The sequence below is a fragment of the Trachypithecus francoisi genome, unplaced genomic scaffold (genome assembly GCF_009764315.1).
Source record: "Trachypithecus francoisi isolate TF-2019V2 unplaced genomic scaffold, Tfra_2.0 Lachesis_group0, whole genome shotgun sequence".
Taxonomy (NCBI): domain Eukaryota; kingdom Metazoa; phylum Chordata; class Mammalia; order Primates; family Cercopithecidae; genus Trachypithecus; species Trachypithecus francoisi.
In genome coordinates, this window is record NW_022681453.1 from 95,827,532 (window position 1) to 95,835,580 (window position 8,049).

The window sequence follows — 8,049 nt, forward strand, 5'->3', positions numbered from 1 at the left end:
TTTACGGCTGTCCACCACCTTACCACACATTCGAAGAGCCAACCTACGTGAAAATCTAAACAAGAAAGGAAGGAATCGAACCTCCAGAAACTGGTTTCAAGCCAATCCCATAACCTCTACGACTTTCTCGATAAGATATTAGTGAAATCATTACATAACTTTGTGAAAGTTAATATATAGGTTAAATCCTGTATGTGTTAATGGCTCATCCATTTCAAGTAGGCCTTCAAGACGCATCCCCTATTATAGAAGCACTGCTCACTTTCCATGACCATGCTCTTATATTTTCCTAATTAGTTCCCTGGTCCTCTCTATTATCTCTCTGATACTCACAACAAAATTAACTCATACTAGCACCATAGATGCCCAAGAAATCGAGGCTGTCTGAACTCTCTTACCTGCCATTATCTTAATTTTAATTGACCTCCCATCCTTATATATTCTGTACATAACAGATGAGGTTAACAACCCTTCTCTTACCGTCAAAGCAAATGATATTGAGCTATGAACATACAAACTGAATAATGAGGCTTCGATTCTTATGTAGTACCAAGAGCAGGCTTAAAGACGGGAGAACTTCTACTCTTCAAAGTTGACAACCGAACAATTTTCCCAATAGAGATCCCCATCCATATATTAATCTTATCTGAAGACACCCTGCACTCATGAACTATCTGCTCACTGGGCCTCAAAACAGATGCAATCCCTGGACACTTTAATCAAACTACCTTGACAGCTATATGATGAGGGCTTTACTATGGACAGTGCTCAGAAATTTGTGAGTCTAACCACAGTTCTATACCTATTGTCCTAGAATTAATCTCCTTAAAATACTTTGAAACCTGATCCACATCTGCACTATAACATAACTGTAAAGCCACCCAGCATTAACGTTTTAAGTAGAAGACTGATCTATACCTCTCTTCAGTGAATGCCTGAACTAGATACTTCTACATGATCCATTGTTATCCTGTCAACAATCATAACCTTACTCTCTGTTTATGCAGTTAAAATGATCAAATTTCATTTATCATACCCCCCAACACCAAAAATAACCAAAACACAAAACATAAAGCCCCCTGAGGATTAAAATGAATGAAAATCTATTCACCTCTTTTACTACCCTGACAATTCTAGGTCTACCTGCAGTAGTATTAATCATTTTATTTCCCACCATACTATTTCCAACCTCCATTCATCTAATTCAACAAAGATTAGTTCAACTTGTACTAAAACAAATAATAATTACCCGTAACATCAAAGGATGAACCTGATCCCTTATACCGAGCTCCTTAATTCTCTTCATTGCCTCAACCAGTCTCCTCAGGCTTCTACCCCATTCATTTACAACAACTATCCAATTGTCAATAAATCTAGGTATAGTAATCCCCTTATGAGCAGGTGCAGTAATTACAGGCTTCCATTTTAAAACAAAAGTCTCCTTAGCTCACTTTTTACCACAAGGCACACCTATGCCACTTATCCCTATGCTAGTGATCACTGAAACTATTAGCCTATTCATTCAACCAATGGCATCAGTTGTGCGATTAACAGCCAACATTACAGCTGGACACCTACTAATACATTTAATCGGAGGAGCCACACTAGCACTATCAACTGTTAGTCTTCTCATTATTCTAATCCTACTGACCATTCTCAAATTTGCCATAGCCCTTATTCAGGCTTATGTCTTTACACTACTAGTAAGTCTTTATCTATATGATAACACATAATGACCTGCCAAACACATGCCTACCATATAGTCAAACTCAGCCCCTTACCACTAACAGGAACTCTCTCAGTTCTCCTAATGACACCTGACCTAGCCATGTGATTTCACTTTAACTCTATCACTCTTTTAACCTATACATAGTATAGGTTATCTTATCTACCAGATTATTGAGGGCCTCCTATGCATCCTGTTGGTGAGTATCCAATTAATTTGTGTCTTTGCCTGCAGAAGCAGCCTTCCTTCTCTGACTGAGGATTTTAAACTTCTCTTTACAGAGATAAAAAGAGTACCTACATTATTAAAAACAATTATGTTTAGGCCACAAATTACACTGTAAGATGCCACCATTGAAAACAGCTTCCTGAATCCAGTGGGGAATAACAGAATCTTTGAGATGGAAAGAACAACGGCAGTACTTCACCTTCAGAAACAAGACAAGCTTTGTTACTATAGCATGACTGGAATAGTAGTGAGAAGGATTTTACCCAAAGAAGAATTTGTGGTTGCTTATTGATAGTCATCACTGTGACTGATATGTGTGTACTTACTAAACTGTTGTCTTATTCATTCAGCAGTGGCCCTAGGAAGTAACAGTATAAGTAATCCTCCCAGTCAGCAGAGCTTTAAACATTAATTTTGAGTGTTCACTGTCTGGAAGAAATAGCCAGAGACTCACATCTACATAATTTCATGGGCAGTGACTAATGATTTGGATGAATTTTAGAGGGGAAAAAAAAACAACACTAGTGACATGTTCTAGAGTAGAAATATTAGAATGGACCTTTCGTAAAGGCACAAATTAATTGCATCCTCACAAACAGGATGCATAGGAGGCCCTCAATAATCAGGTAGATAGGATAACCTATACCATGTATGCCAGTCTGTCCTCTTTACCAGCCACCTCAGGCCTTGCTTGACATCAGAATGTTTTCACTAGTGGAAATAACAAAGGTTCGGTTGAAAAGGAAGGTGAGATGTTCGCCTGTCTTTTAGTCACATTAATCTTTTATGCAATTGAATCCAGAGGTAAAGGAAAGGTTTACTATCTTGGCAAGGACCACTTAAAATAGAGAGCTATAAATACGTAATGGGAGCCAATGTGATGGTTTTTAATATTCAAAAGTAAAAGCTAATGCAAAGTACAGAAACCCAACCCAAGCAGGACCACTAATAACACAGATCCTTCATCCATAAAGGCACAGTCACCATACCAGGTGAAACTCCCTGGCATGCTAAGATGGTGGCTAAAATCAAGATGATCAGAAAATGGTTAATGGAAGAAAGAAGTTGCAAATACCATCCATGGCCATGTATCCAGTTTCATGAATGTGCTCTTATTATAGATTTAATTATTTTATTTAATAGTTATATATTTGCATACATTAACTAGTTTTTCCATTTTAGCTTTTTCCTTGTATTGAATATAAATGCATTAATATTAGTTCAGTATTTCAATGTTTCAATTATAAATGTGTCTATATCCACATATACATATGTGGATAGATAGTTTTGTAACTGATTAGAGGATAAATGAACTTCACACTGAGATGTATGAATGGCGTATCAGACTTTGTATCTCCTCTTTCTAGAAGAGGATGAAAAGTCTTCAGTTATGTGGGTAGTTATAGCACATCAACCTAAAGCTTATTCAAAATTTAAAAATGAAAAAAGCAATGAATAGAAAAAAATAAATTGTCAGGTTATCAGTTTTCAACTTGACATTATCACTGTCCTTTTCCCAGTCTCCTCTGCATGTTAGGAACTATATTAGCTAGAGATGTCTTGTTTTATTCAAGGTTAATTTGCTAATGAAGGGGACCCAGTCCAAAATACGAAAGACAGAAAAGAAGAAATCAAATGTAGCCATATGCATGGAGATTTGAGATTCTCAGTGGCTTCCCACTTTTCACTAAGCACTCTTTGCTTTGTGGCTAATGACTAAGATAAGAGGTGAAAGCTTCATAGAAATTCCTGAGAATTACAGGAGCTTTCTAGTAAATCTTTGAGAACAACATACAATCATCTTGATGCTTTAAAGTGAACTTTCCAGTGTATGCTTATTTAATGTTTGGTGGTAGCTTACTTGATTTTTAATAGATATCTCATTAATAGTCCGCCAGTTCTTACAACAGTCATCTAAGTTTATATTAAACCATTTATATTTTGCATACAGTGGCTTCTGTTTTTTAATCAAGTCCTGAATTATAAAGTGAATAAGGTCTGGACCAGGAAAATGGGCATACAAAAATATGGATTTCCACTTTACATAAAACATATTGTTTATTTATTGAATGGATAAGAATATGAGTAGAATATGATGAGTTAAAGTTAATCATACTTTATGATGTTGTTTATTTGAGGAATATATTTATAATGTGTGCATTATGTGCAGTTTTTTTATATTATGACTCATGCAACAAAAAGCGCTGAAGTTCAGCAACAGGGAAATGCTCTCGTCTAAATTAACTATTAATAGGGAAGTTTTCCTCTATATAAATCTGAAGTCTTACATTCTATGTAATGGATTAGAAATACCAATTTATATTTTTGTTTTTATTTTAAGACTGGTACCAGATAATCCCAGCACTTTGGGAGCCCGAGGTGGGCGGATCACCTGAGGTCAGGAGTTCAAGACCAGCCTGGATAAATAGTGAAGCCCCATTTCTACTAAAAATACAAAAACTTAGCCAGGCATGGTGGCACACGCCTCTAATCCCAGCTACTCGGGAGGCTGAGGCAGGAGAATCACTTGAAACTGGGAGGCGGAGGTTGCAGTGAGCCAAGATTGTGCCATTGTACTCCAGCTTGGGCAACAAGAGTGAAACTCCATCTGAAAAAATAAAAAAAAATCTGGTACCAGAATATTTTTCCATAACTGTTCATAAAACTTTATTTTATTCTGCAAAACCCTCATCGACAATTGTAGAACTAAAATTAGTAGGAAATTTATGCAGAAAAATTTACTCAATTTTTAGTATACCTTGTGAGTTAGCATGTTAAGTAGCAAAATATCTGCATTATCTTAGTCACTATAGCTGTTGCTTGCTATTATAAACCTGTTTTAATTAAATGTCTTATTGTTATGTTACATATTTATGTACAATGTAAATTAATAATTTTAGCTTAATTCTCTTAGAGTCTATGCCCATACGAAGTGAGATTAGAGCTTTAAATGTCATGATGCCCAGATGCAATGGCCAAGAAATATTCAAAATAAATCTATAAGAAGAGAATAAAGACCTCAATATAAAAAAGCATACTGCAGCAATATGCTTTATCTAGATTGCTTGCAGGACTATGTAGCTAAACTTATTTATAATTTCTTTATTATACTTTAAGTTCTAGGGTACATATACACAATGTGCAGGTTTGTTACATATGTATACATGTGCCATGTTGGTGTGCTGCACCCATTAACTCGTCATTTACATTAGGTATATCTCCTAATGCTATCCCTCCCCTCATTTTTTAAGAAAACCATTGAATTATATAATGAAGAGCAACAGAAATCAGAAAACATGGAATGAGGTAGGCACTAGAAAAAAATGGTTAAATTTTGTATTGTCTTTCAGTATTCATTTTACAAATCTAAATAATTTTCAAAAATTATTTAAATATTAACAAATTATGTATTGGCTAGTTTTTATTAGTATGACATAGATTATAGATATAGTCTTGCACAGAGGATAAGGTTGTTAGTTTAATCAACAACAAAGAAGTGCCGTGTACTAAATTTACTTATATAAACAAACCAATAACTAAAATTTACAAGAAAATTATGAATTTTAGAAACAGTAGCTTTAACAAGTCTATTAGACACCCTCTGAAGAATAAGCACTATCAAGATACACAGTCTTATCAATGACTGTGACACTATAATCTAATTTAAAATAATTGAATTATTAGGGTCAATTGAAGACAATGCGATTTTGGGTGATAAACTAGAATCCATTCATTAAAGTCAATTAGTAACTAAGACAGTAATAACTACCTTCAAACAAATGGCTATATTGATTCTTATTACAAGAGTTTAACAGAAAATCAAAGACATCAAGTGCAATAGCACTTAGAGATAATTCACAATTTCTAACGTAGTCAGAAATGAAATCCTCTCATACATAAATTGTTGCTACTAAATGTATGGTGCTCAGAGAAGAGCATTGAAAAATAAACAAATAATATATATTGAGAATCTTCTAGGTGGTGGTGTGCAACATATTACTATCATGTCTAAAACAATTATAAATGAACTTTGAAACCATTATGCTAAGTGAAATAAGCCAGTCACAAAAGAACAAATAATGTATAATTCCATTTATTAAAGGTACTTAGAGGAGTCAGATTTATTGAAACTCAATGTAGAACACATGATTGACTAAGGGAAGAGGCGAATGCAGAATTACTGCATAATGGATACAACTTCTGTTTGGAAAGATGAAAAACTTTCTGGAGATAGATAGCAGTGATAGCTGCACAGCAATGTGAATATACTTAATGTCACTAACTATACCCTTAAAAATGGTTAAAATAACAAATTTTATGGTATGTATATTTTACCACAATTTTAAATAAATAAATACATAAATACAATTATAAGACATTAATCCTATTTTCAAACAGTAGGTAATCTGTTCAGGATACAGGACAAGGAAAGTCCAATAAGGAGGAATGATACAGGCAATGATACAAGACAGCACCTGCAATCCCGTCAAATAATTGATACAGAATTTATTTCTCTTCTACCGGCATCCCTGGCTACAGCTGTGCTAAAGTACTCATCACCAATGGGCTTGTTGCATCTGCAGCCTTTGGAGCCTCTATTTAGGTTGTCTCTGATCTTGTAAAAAGACGTCCTAGCTTACCTCAGTGTTCTATACGGTTCTACTGGTTTTCTGCACGTCATGAAATGAAAAGTTTGGAAAGAACTGTATACTAAGTGTTAGAAGTTTAGAAGAAGAGGGATCTCTATGGTTCGGAGTAGATTTGTGAAACCATGTAAACAAGAAGATATTTAAAAGAGATCCTAAAATATGAGTATGGTTTTCATAAGCGTTCTGGTTTCTCAACTTGCTGGAAATAGATAGGAGGTAAGAAAGTATCAGGTACGTGCAGGAAATAATGACAAATAAATATGATAGTAGCACAAAATGATACTACACATGACCAGTGGGAGATGAATTTGGAAATCAGGTTAAGGAAAGCTTTGGAAGACCCACAAATGCTGGGTGAGAGTAGGTAAAAGGGAGGCATTGGAGATTTAATCTCTGATTTTTGAGTTCAGTTTTCTCCATGAATTACCAGGTAATGGCTCTGAAAATAGTATTTCTCAATAGACTCTTTCTCTCTTAGTTTTAATATAGAGTGAATGTTTTGACCTTTTAAAGGAAGTATTTCACTTAAATCTAATAGAATTTTACCAAGACCTAAGAATATTTTTTGTAATGTATATATGTGTATAGTTTTAACATGTACAAATCTTTGACAACTAAAGAAAATATTTAGTTTATGAGATCTAAACAACTGAAGAAAATGTGTGGAAATTTCAGCTATTACTTTTGCATGTACTACCCAGTCCTCTATAATATTTTATCTCTATAATAAAGTTGTATATAATAGATTTTTTAAAACTCTAAAAGCAGAGATCTGATGCAGCAAGTATTTCCCATTTCTGAGTCACTTTATGTGATTCTTCTTATAATTCTGTTACATTTTGCTGAAATCTCAATTTAATGAGTTGTATAGGGACTGAGATGAGATAGTTTCTCTGCTAACCTGACCTAGTGTTTAATCACAATGTTTTAGCCACATATTGCAATTTTTAAAAAAACACTACCATTTTCTCAGACCACCTTGATCTGATCATTGGAGGTCGCTGTACCTTATTATTGTATGTCATTCAAGTGTCATGACTGGAGTAGCCTCAGAATTATATGAAAAATGTTACGTCTTGGGACATCATATATGATTTATGATTATTGTTTTTTCTCCATTTAACTATATTCTCCAGGGAACTGAACATGAATCAGTCCTCAAATCACCAGGGGCTTCTGAAACAGAGGCAGGAGAACCTTGAGCTCTTCACAGCTGGCAAAATCACTTCTTCCCAAGCGAAGATACATCACAACTGGTGCCAGCAAAGCACATATTTCTAAATGTCGTTAAACTTTGTTAGGTTACCTACTCCAGTCATGACACTGAAAAGGAAAATTCTTAAACTAGAAGGCTCAGGCAAGTGGATTCACAATAAAATGATGGAGATCTGGAGTCAAAGTATTGGTAATTTGAATACCTAGTCATACTTCCTAAGATTATTTTTT

At 34.6% G+C, this 8,049-nt stretch overlaps 1 pseudogene; it reads left to right on the forward strand.

The window, feature by feature from the left end:
- The first annotated feature begins 1,091 nt into the window (after positions 1-1,091).
- Positions 1,092-1,733, forward strand: LOC117083638 (annotated as a pseudogene).
- Positions 1,734-8,049: the final 6,316 nt, after the last annotated feature.